We start from the raw sequence: 12,480 nt of genomic DNA on the forward strand, positions 1-12,480 counted from the left end.
TTATTTGCAGAAAGAACCTGACAATGGCCATGCATTTATGAGCTAGTACTGGGCTATGGAAGATGCCGTTAGAAAGATGAGATGTCTCTATAAGGTATAGGCATAGACTTGGCCCCATCCTAGACTTCTCATGTCTTTTAGAATTGCCTATGAAAGGTCACATTAATGGAAGACTGATCTGTTAAGCACTTTGGCCTGGGCAGCCTTATCTGTCTGTGTATTTGCTGCTTTAGAATGTTTTTTTAATTCTCTTGTGGCAAATTTACTAGTGCTGTCTTTGGTTACGTGTTGTCTTTATGATTACATTTCCATTGACAATGGCCCTTGGATAGGTCTAAAGTGTATCCAGATAGGATGCATTCAATATTGTGTGAATAGATTTGCCTTCAGAGTTGGCAAACATACTATTGTTCAGAATTAAACAATTACTCAAATCAGTGCTTTCTTATTGAGGAGCATCCACCATGTGAATTAATGTAAAATATGTGCCTGTCTCTACCTGACCTAGAGAGGTCCACTGGAACAATCTGTGACCACCAGCTGCCAGGCTTATTGGAGCTTTGCAGCAGCAGAAAGTGACTTGCCATATCTGAAAACTGATAAATAGATATAATGATAGTGAGTTACAAATTGTTTTAAGATGTTGGAGACATGTAATGTTAAATTACAAAACTGTATTTCTCTTCTTTTTGTGAGGAACAGATCGATTAAAGCTTCCCGTAAAATATAAAGATTATGAGGAAATCAAAGCTTTAGTTCTATGGGCGTAAAAAGCACATGACTGATGGCTTTGCATTGTAGTAAGGTTTATTAAATATGCTAAAAGATTGACATATACAGTAAGGTATTTAAAAAGGAGGACCAGCCTAAAAAAAAAAAAAAAATAGCAAAAAAGGCTACAAAAAAATGAGAAAAAAATATGATCATTTTATACTTACCAGAAATGACTGTTGCTAGGCAGATTGTCCTAATCTGCCACTTCCTCTTCCGCTGTGGTCTTCTCTATTCTCCTCCTCGCACTGCCTCCTGGGAAATGGGGAGCGGTGTCTTCTGGGACCTTGTGTGTGTCCATTCACAAAGTGCAGAGCGACTAACGCATACGTAGTAGGAAACGGGCAGGGAAGCCGCAAGGCTTCCCTGCCTGTTTCTGTTAGTGAGGATGGTGGCACCGGGACCTGGTCCAAGGGACAGATCGGCCTCGGGCATCCGACATCGTGGGCAACCTGGACAGGTAAGTGTGCTTATTAAAAGTCAACAGCTACAGTGTTTGTAGCTGCTGACTTTTAATTTTTATTTTTATTTTTACCGCCGGACCTCTGCTTTAAAGGAACTTTATATCCTAAGGTCTTTTTAAGTCATTGGCATTTAGGCCCCATGCACATGAGACGCAGATGCAAACTCATCTAAACGCGTTTTCAACCGCAAAAAACGACGTTTAAAAACGCCCGTTTTTCCGCAAATTTCGCGGCATTTTACCGTGTTTGCGTTTATAAGCGTTTAGTTAAGAAACATCATAAGACCCTCCCTAAGCTCAAAAACAGTATTATTTAACCATTTCAGCCATTTTGTGAGACCAGAGTGAGTAGCAGCTGAGAGAGCAGCAGTGAACTTGTATTTAGCGTGTCACTTGCCACGTCACCTGCCACAAGCTGCGGATTGTCCACTTGCCACGTCACCTGCCACAAGTTGTGAATTGTCCACTTGCCACATCATCTGCCACGTCACCTGGCCACGCCACCTGCCACAAGTTGTGGATTGTCCACTGGCCACGTCACCTGGCCACGTCACCTGCCATGTCACCTGGCCACGTCACCTGCCACAAGTTGTGGATTGTCCACTTGCCACGTCACCTGGCCACGTCACCTGCCACAAGTTGGGGATTGTCCACTGGCCACATCACCTACCACGTCAACTGGCCACATCACTTGCCACAAGTTGTGGATTGTCCACTTGCCACGTCACCTGACCACGACACCTGCCACAAGTTGTGGATTGTCCACTTGCCACGTCACCTGCCACACATGGATTATCCACTTGCCAAATCACCTGGCCACGTCACCTGCCACAAGTTGTGGATTGTCCACTGGCCATGTCACCTGCCATGTCACCTGGCCACGTCACCTGCCACAAGTTGTGGATTATCCACTTGCCACATCACCTGGCCACGTCACCTGCCATGTCACCTGGCCATGTCACCTGCCACAAGTTGTGGATTGTCCACGTCACCAGCCATGTCAACTGGCCACGTCACCTGTCACAAGTTGTGGATTGTCCACTTGCCATGTCACCTGGCCACGTCACCTGCCTCAAGTTGTGGATTATCCACTTGCCAAATCACCTGGCCACGTCACCTGCCACAAGTTGCAGATTGTCCACTTACCACGTCACCTGGCCATGTCACCTGGCCGTGTCGCCTGCCACATCACCTGTTCACATCACCTGGCACGTCACCTGCCACAAGTTGTGGATTGTTCACTTGCCACATCACCTGGCACATCACTTGCCACGTCACCTACCACAAGTTGTGGATTGTCCACTTGCCACGTCAGCAGGCCATGTCACCTGGCCACATCACCTGCCATGTCACCTGCCACAAGTTGTGGATTGTCCACTTGCCACATCACCTGGCCACGTCACCTGCTATGTCACCTGGCCATGTCACCTGCCACAAGTTGTGGATTGTCCACTTGCCACGTCACCTGCCACAAGTTACAGATTGTCCACTTGCCATGTCACCTGGCCATGTCACCTGCCACATCACCTGTTCACATCACCTGGCCACGTCACCTGCCACAAGTTGTGGATTGTTCACTTGCCACATCACCTGGCCACGTTACTTGCCACGTCACCTGCCACAAGTTGTGGATTGTCCACTTGCCACATCACCAGGCCATGTCACCTGGCCACGTCACCTTGCCACATCACCTGCCACAAGTTGTGGATTGTCTACTTGCCACATGACCTGGCCATGTCACCTGCCACAAGTTGTGGATTGTCCACTGGCCACGTGACCTGGCCACATCACCTGCCACATCACCTGGCCACGTCACCTACCACAAGTTGTGGATTGTCCACTTGCCACGCCACCTGCCACAAGTTATGGATTGTCCACAATGCAATGCAAGCAATATTTTTTTAATGGTTTTTCATCATTTGCCATCATTTTTGAGATTTCTAATGTAAAAAAATAGGTCACCTTTAAAAACGCCTATAAACTAAATCAAACGCAGAAAAACGCTGTACTGGCGTTTTGCCGTGTTTAGCTGCGTTTTGCCGCGTTTTGCGTCTGAAACGCGAAAACGTTTGCGTCTGAAGCCATTTGTTTGCTTCTGAAAAAAGGAGCATAAACACAACTGCCGAAAAACGCAAAAAAAAGTGACTGTGTGCATGGACACATAGGATAACATTGAATGTGTTCAGGGGCAGTTAAAAAAGCTGTCCAAATGCCTCTGAACTCGCGTTTACCAACGTCTCGTGTGCATGGGGCCTTATGTGTTTATTCATTTGGATCCATCAAAATTAATCCTGTGAAAACATGTTACTTCTGTCATTGGCATTCTTTAATAACTGTGCTTCAGATTAGGTATTGACATCATTTGTGTTTGAAAGAATACTTTATAGGGATGCAGTCACTACTCAAATATTATATTTGCATAAAAATCCATGCTTTACTTTATGGGCATGATACACATTTTCCATCAAGATGTCTATAAGTTATACATTTTTATCAGTGTGTGTGTGTGTATATATATATATATATATATATATATATATATATATATATATATATATATATATATATATATATTTTTTTTTTAATTATGATTATTATTATTAATCATTTGTGTTACATATACAGAAATACTAATACATATTTGCAAAAATATACAAGGGTAAAGAGAAATGCATAACCTATGATATCTAAAGCCTCATACACACGATCGGATTTCCATCAGACAAATCTGTGGAACTTTGTGCGAAGGGCATGAACTTGGAATGCATACAGATGGCGGAACTTTTTCAGCCAACATACACAAAACTATGTGTTTTTCAGCTCTTTAGCACCACCCTTTGGGCACATTCTGCTAATGTTGTGCTATGGTACGCATTGGTTCATAGAATGCGTGTTTGTACTTTGGAATTTTTTTTCGACGGACTTGTGTACACACGATCGGATAATCCGACAAGACACTGTTGTCGGAATTTTTCTTAAATGATGCAATAAAAACATTTGTTGTGGAAAATTCTGACAACGATTGTCCGATGTAGCGTACAAACGGTTGGATTATCCGACAAAATCCTGCCATCACACATTTGTTGTAGGAAAATCCGATCGTGTGTACAAGACTTTAAGTTAACATGTGATAGATACATTTTACAGGGGTGAAAGCTAGCTGGTAGTAAACGCTGAATGTTGACTCTAATCTGTATAGGAACATAGTGGAACTACAGAACTGTAATGTGTTTCCAATCATTGTCACAAGAAGGGTGTTTTCTGGGCTTTTTTTCCCACTTTCATCGTTGGACATCATATGATTTCCTTCTGAAATAAGCCTTGCATGTAGCCATGTGGGCACGATTGGTCACCAGCTGTTTCCACTGGACACAGCCAATGACTGATCAGTGTACCTGCCCGCTGAAGGTACCATGTGATGGCTGCAACAAATCACAGAAGATCACATGACAATTGTAAACAATTAATGGCTTCCTTTCATGCCATTGAGCCCTGGTTCACACTGGGCTGCGGGAGTGAAGCCGTGCAAGTTCAGCTGAACTCGCACGATTTCACTCCTGCCGGCAGTCCCGATTTCGGCCGCGATTTAAGAGACATCTGTGCAGGTTTCTGCACAGATGTCTATGAAAATCGCGGACCGAAATCGCAAAAAGTAGTACAGGAACTACTTTTTGAAATCGTTGCAGTGCCGCAGATGCGGCGTCGCACCGATTAGGACAGTGTCATTGCCGACAATTGGCGGCAAATGCCGCCGATTTGAGATGCGATTTCACATGTGAAATCGCATTTGAAATCGTACCCAGTGTGAACCTGGGCTCATTGTTACACTTGTGTTTTTAGGTGTGATTGGTCACAGTGATCACATGTTACAGACAGGGTCAATCACAGCCCTTTCTATGTTCCCTATTATTATTGCAACACAGGCTGCTGTGGTTTACCTCTCCAGAAGCTGTTCATTGTGGGAATTAGCCCTAAGGTAAGTACAAAATGGCATTACAATTTTGGCAACCCCTTTCCTACACTATTATGGTATTTTAGCCTAGACGCATTAATGCACATTATGACACACATTTAAGTGATTTTAAACAATCCCCTTGTAAAATAATCCATTCAGTTTAAAATAGAAATGAAAGGCAAAACATTTGTGTATAGATATATAAAACAAATTATAAATACTTTTTATTTTCCTTTTTTTATAAGTGATACATAACCTCTGTTCTCAGCTGCATAAGAGCTGGAGGAGGAGAAACAACAGAACACTGAGCTCTTCAGTGAATGGCTGTGCAGGGGAGGTGTGTCAGGACAAGTCTCATCATTGGAGGAGAGCAGGCTAGAGAACTAACTGTGGTGTGCTCTCCTGCTTAGTGTGGTCAGTTTCTAATAGGAAAACAGAGGGACTAGCAGGAACACATTTCACACAAAGGAAGCAATATAAATAGAACAGAAAACTTTTACATACAAGTACATGGTACAGCAGGCACATGTCAGGAATATGAAATGCTGGGGTAACAAACACTTTAATGGGTTGCCTAATGCACCACAACATACCAGGTACATGTAGCATTTTTTGGTAGCACTTATGTATATACATGTATAAAGTAGATGATATGAAATATGAAATTGTTTTCTGTGAGGAAATAAGTGCTCAATGTAAACACTTAAGATTAAGTTAAGATTAAGTTTACCAATTTGAGAAACAAAAAAAAAAAAAGTTTGCCAAAAGTAAAGTATTGAAAGTAGAGAATAGATAAAAGATAGAGGTATAGAGAAAGAGTGAGATCTGGGGCCTAGAGTATCACTTAAGGTCAAGTTACTCACCTAGAGAGGTGGGGGTAGATCCACGTACATACGCTGCGCCCGGCGCATATGTCAGATACGCTACGCCGCTGTAACTTACTTTGGCTTAGTTTGAATCCTCAATGAATTTGCGTCGTAAGTTACGGCGGCGTAGTGTATCTCTCGCGGCGTAAGGGCGCGGAATTCAAATGCGGCGGGTAGGGGGCGTGTTTCATTTAAATGAAGCGCGTCCCCGCGCCGAACGAACTGCGCATGCGCCGTCCCTAAAATTTCCCGCCGTGCATTGCGCTAAATGACGTCGCAAGGACGTCATTGGTTTTGACGTGAACGTAAATGGCGTCCAGCCCCATTCATGGACGACTTATGCAAACGACGTAAAATTTTCAACATTAGACGCGGGAACGACGGCCATACTTAACATTGAGTACGCCACCATATAGCAGCTTTAACTATACGCCGGAAAAAGCCGAACGGAAACGACGTAAAAAAATGCGACGGCCGCTCGTACGTTCGTGGATCGTCGGAAATAGCTAATTTGCATACTCGACGCGGAATACAATGGAAACGCCACCTAGTGGCCGCCGGAAAATTGCATCTAAGATCCGACGGTGTACTAAGGCGTACGCCTGTCGGATCTAACACAGATGCCGTCGTATCTTGTTTGGTGGATACCAAAACAAAGATACGACACGCAAAATTTGAAATTACGCGGCGTATCAAGTGATACGCCGGCGTAATTTCTTTGAGGATCTGCCCCGTGGTGTCTAACTGTAGGAGTTAATCTGGCCCTAAATAGATAGAATTTCAAATACAAATTATTCGGAAAAATCTTAGGAAAAATTTAAGAAAATTCTCAGGACATTCTCAGAATATTCTTTTGTCACTCAAAAGATTTAAAATTTGTTTTGCTTTTAACATTTGATTTAGGAATGAATGGACTTTGCTGAAAGAAAATCACATTCCCTATTAGAAATTAATTTGTTAGAGAAAATATTTCCATCCTTCTTTGAATCATCTCATCAATGTGTTAGGAAGTGAGCGTTGATTTGAACAAGTAATAGTTACATAGTTAGGTTAAAAAAAAAAAGACACGAGTCCATCGAGTTCAACCTATAAAAGAGGAAAAAAAGTAATGATTAGAAAAAAGAACAAACTTTCTTAAAACCTTTTTTTCCCCCAAATTTCTTTTTTTTTAATTCTACTCATCTGTGTCCAGCTTTACAGGCTCAGCAAGCTTCAAAACCAACTGAATGTTTGTGTTCAGCCAGTGGTCAGCAAGTATTTACAGATTGAGAAGTCAGGAAGGCAGCCTCCATATTTTATGTTTTATAGATAAATGTTCTTTGTGACTGCCTTCTTTTATCAGAGGCATGTTCTTCATTTTACTTATTGAGCTTTGCATGTGTAAGTTGATATCTTGCCCCTCAAGTCTATTCACAACATAAGTGATTCAGTTTTTTCACAATGTATTACTGTACAGAAATGCTGAAACGTGGCATTAAGTGTACCATGTGCTGGATGCAAGTGGTATATATCACTAATCATATATAGTAATAATAGTTACATTTTACTCCAAGCTGCTATTATTAAAACAAGTTCAAATCCATTATGGGTGTTATGGGTAAAAAATATGTCAAAATAATTTTTCTTGTTTCATTATAAATTAAGGTCATTGTAAAAAAAATCCTCACGTTTGGTGCTTGGGAAAATAAAATTTTTCAGGCGCAACCTAAGTTTGCATCACCAAAAACACCAGGGGCCAGATTCTCAGAGGAGATACGACGGCGTATCTCCAGATACGCCGTCGTATCTCTGAGTCCGGCCTGTCGTATATATGCGCCTGATTCAGAGAATCAGTTACGCATAGATTTATATTAGATCCGATCGGCGTAAGTCTCTTACGCCGTCGGATCGTAACTGCATATTTACGCTGGTCGCTAGGGGCGTGTACGCTGATTTACACGTCGAAATATGTAAATCAGCTAGATATGCAAATTCACGAACGTACGCCCGGCCGACGCAGTACAGATATGCCGTTTACGTTAGGCTTTTCCCGGCGTAAAGTTACCCCAGCTATATGGTGGCGTAAGTGCGGCGTACCAATGTTAAGTATGGCCGTCGTTCCCGCGACGAAATTTGAAATTTTTACGTCGTTTGCGTAAGTCGTCCGTAATTGGGGCTGGACGTCATTTACGTACACGTCGAAACCAATACGTCCTTGTAGCATACTTTGACGCAAAGCACACTGGGATATTCCACGGACGGCGCATGCGCCGTAAGTGGAAAACGTCAATCACGTCGGGTCATGGATAATTTACATAACACACACCCACCTCTTCACAATTTTAATTAGGCGGGCTTACGCCGGCCGATTTACGCTACGCCGCCGCAACTTAGGGAGCAAGTGCTTTGAGAATACTGCACTTGCCCGTCTAAGTTGCGGAGGCGTAACGTAAATCAGATACGTTACGCCCGCACAAAGTTACACGCTCCTACAAGAATCTGGCCCCAGATGTGTACAATACACATATGGGGCAGATTCACATACATTTAGAACGGCGTAGCGTATCAGAGATACGCTACGCCGCCGTATGTTACCTGGCTTTAAGTCGAATCCAGGAAGATTTTGGGCCGTAAGTTACGGCGGCGTAGTGTATCTCTTGGTGCGTAATTCAAATCGGCGGGTAGGGGGCGTGATTCATTTAAATGAAGCGCGTCCCTGCGCCAATTGAACTGCGCATGCTCCGTTTCGAAATTTCCCGCCGTGCTTTGCATGAAATGACGTCGCAACGACGTCATTTTTTGAACTTAGACGTGACTTACGTCCATCCCTATTCACGGATGACTTACGCAAAAAAAAAAAATCAAATTTCGATGCGGGAACGACGGCCATACTTAACATGGCAAGTCTATCTAAACGCCGCCAAATAGCAGCTTTAACTATACGCCGGAAAAAGCCGACTAGAGACGACGTAAGAGAATGCGACGGCCGTGCGTACGTTTGTGAATCGTCGGAAAAAGCTCATTTGCATACCCAACGCGGAAAAAGACGCGAACTCCACCCAGCGGACGCCGAAGTATTGCATCTACGATCCAAAGGCGTACGAAGCCGTATGCCTGTCGGATCGAACCCAAATGCCGTCGTATCTTGGTTTGAGGATTCAAACTAAAGATATGACGCGGGTAATTTGAAAGTACGCCGGCGTATCAGTAGATACGCCGGCGTACTCTCTCTCTGGATCTGCCCCCTGGTGTTTTTTTTTTCCTCTTGTTAAAGCATGCAACATTGCTATATATTACTGCTGATTGTTTGCACTGATAGGAAGTCCCAGAGGTTGCCTTCAAGTTGACAATGAAATCTCTCACCCCACATTAAGATTCCTCCCATGTTTTGAATGTTATTGGAGATGTTGTCCAGGCAGTGAAAAAGCAAAAAAGTGTTTGTTTCACTTATTGAAATGTATTCTTGAAAAGCTGTAGAGAATGATGTCCCAGTGCTGTCCCTCAGGGAAATGTGTCAGGATAAATAATAATATCCACACAGTTTATTTCATATCACATGTACTGCACAGATCATGTTAAGAAAAAATAACAGACACTTTACATATTTAAAAGCAGCCTAAAGCATTGTTTAAATAAGAAACACATTTCATAATCAAATGCTTTGCTTAAATGCCACCTCTTCGCCCCCCCTCCCCCCCAAAAAAATGCATTGAGCAGATTTGTCCTGACATCTATACATAGGCATGTTAATGGATTTGATTTATATATAAAGTTGAAAGATGAAGCTGTAACTTTATTGAACGCACAGACCTCTTCTATGTGTTCTGTGAATAACCGATTTTTGTGAACATGATTTCAGGGAGATCGTGCTAAATTGCATAATATTAGCTTGGTAACTGACAATTTTTGTAGTCTTTTATTGTGATCTATTGGGAACTTTCTGTTTGCATGTATAAATTCCTAACACTCAACAATAATTATAATACCAATCATAATAAAAACTACTCTTCATCACTTCAAGTTCAAATCAAGTGATTTTTGCCTTGGCAAAGGGGTTAATTTATTGACAGCTAATAGGTTGTTCACGTTGCTAGTCATTTTCCATTAGTGAATGAGGCGATGGTCTACTGACTTCTATCATCCAATCATGTGCAAGCAAAAATATATATATATTTTTTTTTCATGATTGGGTATTCTTAGCTAAGTAAATGTTCACCACATTTACTAAGCTTAGGGAAAATTCCCTTCCCCTTACAAAGTAAAAACTACGGCGGCAGGTCGGCTCTCCTGGGCGAAAGCCCGTAGCTATACGTCCTATCGTATAGCCGCCACTAGGGGGCGCGTGCGCGCCGCCGGAGGCGCGCGGGCGCGCCCCCCGCTCGCCCCCGACTCCCGTGCGTGTGCCCGGCGGGCGCGATCGCCGCCGGGCACACGCGATCGCTCGTTACAGAGCGGGGACCGGGAGCTGTGTGTGTAAACACACAGCTCTCGGTCCTGTCAGCGGGGGAAATGCTGATTTTCTGTTCATACAATGTATGAACAGAAGATCAGTGTTTCCCCTAGTGAGGCCACCCCCCCCCCACAGTAAGAACACACCCAGGCATACTTAACCCCTTCCCCGCCCCCTAGTGTTAACCCCTTCACTGCCAGTGGCATTTTTATAGTAATCTAATGCATTTTTATAGCACTGATCGCTATAAAAATGCCAATGGTCCCAAAAATTTTTCAAAAGTGTCCGAAGTGTCCGCCATAATGTCGCAGTAACGAAAAAAAATCGCTGATCGCCGCCATTACTAGTAAAAAAAATATATTAATAAAAATGCCATAAAAATACCCCCTATTTTGTAAACGCTATAACTTTTGCGCAAACCAATCAATAAACGCTTATTGCGATTTTTTTTACGAAAAATATGTAGAAGAATACGTATCGGCCTAAACTAAGGAAAAAAACTTTTTTTTTATATATTTTTGGGGGATATTTATTACAGCAAAATGTAAAAAATATTTTTTTTTTTCAAAATTGTTGCTCTATTTTTGTTTATGGCGCAAAAAATAAAAACCGCAGAGGTGATCAAATACCACCAAAAGAAAGCTCTATTTGTGGGGAAAAAAAGGACGCCAATTTTGTTTGGGAGCCACGTCGCACGACCGCGCAATTGTCAGTTAAAGCGTCGCAGTCCCGAATCGCAAAAAGTGCTCTGGTCTTTGACCAGCAATATGGTCCGGGGGGTAAGTAGTTAATAACTTTTTGTCACAAGCTCTTAAAATTGAATTTTAGGCAGGCCAAATACAAACATAGGGGTTGCTTTATTAAATGCAAGTTCACTTTAGTTTAGTTTAAGGAATGTAGTAAAAATTCACTTTGCAAAGAATACCCAATCATGTTCAAAGAAAATAACAAACAAAACAGAATTTTTGCTCTCACATTGGATGATAGAAGCCTGCAAAGCTTCATCTCATTCCCTAGACAATGAATAGAGAAGCGAATAGACTTAAGCCTCGTACACACGACCGAGTTTCTCGGCAAAAAACAGCAAGAAACTTGCTGGGATTTTTTTTTTGCCGAGGAAACCGGTCGTGTGTACATTTTTCGACAAGGAAACTGTTGAGGATCTCGTCGAGCCAAAAAGAGAGCATGTCTTCTTTTTCCTCGACGGGAATGGAGAAAATTGGCTTGTCGAGTTCCTCGACAGCCTAACAAGGAACTCGACGAGGAAAACGATGTGTTTCGCCCGTCGAGTTCCTCGGTCGTGTGTACGAGGCTTAATAAGCTAATTTCTCCATCAATCTTCTTTCTCCAACTATGATAATGCTCCTTGTATTTCAGCACATCTGATTGGTTGCTCGTGCTCCTTCTCTCACCCCCTGTCTGAGCTCTGTTATACAAAGGCTAATCAGACTGAGTCACTCATATTTCTTCACTGTAAAATTATATTTACCAATGTAATAATAATTACAGTACAGGACTGCATTTTGTGTACCTTTGATATCTAAGTTCAGCTATAATGCACGGGGTGAATTATATAACTAGTCTTCTGCAGACAATATAAAACATTCACTCAGTCATTGCTCTGTGCAGTACAGTATTCAGGTTACAAATTAAAGGATATATTCACCTTTACAAAAAACAATAATAAATGCATATTTGTTTGCATTTAAAAAAAATATGCATTTATTGTTTTTTGTAATAGACCTGTAAAGCATTGAACCTACAACCATCAGATCGTGGGTGTAATACCAGGTCTCTGCAGACTGTCTGTATATCTGTTTGGTTGTAACTCTGACACGGTCAGGCAGTTACACTGTGACCGGAAGCATGAATGAACTAATATGAACACTGTCAAGCCTCGTACACACGGCCGAGGAACTCGACGGGCGAAACACATCGTTTTCCTCGTCGAGTTCCTTGTTAGGCTGTCGAGGAACTCGACAAGGCAAATTTCTCC

General features: G+C 42.5%; 1 protein-coding gene across 1 annotated transcript in view; it reads left to right on the plus strand.

The window, feature by feature from the left end:
• The window catches only part of GABRA2 (gamma-aminobutyric acid type A receptor subunit alpha2), a 273,826-nt gene that overhangs the window by 225,426 nt on the left and 35,920 nt on the right, over nucleotides 1-12,480 (plus strand). The gene's annotated exons all lie outside the window — the stretch shown is intronic.

Source organism: Rana temporaria, chromosome 1, assembly GCF_905171775.1.
Source record: "Rana temporaria chromosome 1, aRanTem1.1, whole genome shotgun sequence".
Lineage (NCBI taxonomy): Eukaryota > Metazoa > Chordata > Amphibia > Anura > Ranidae > Rana > Rana temporaria.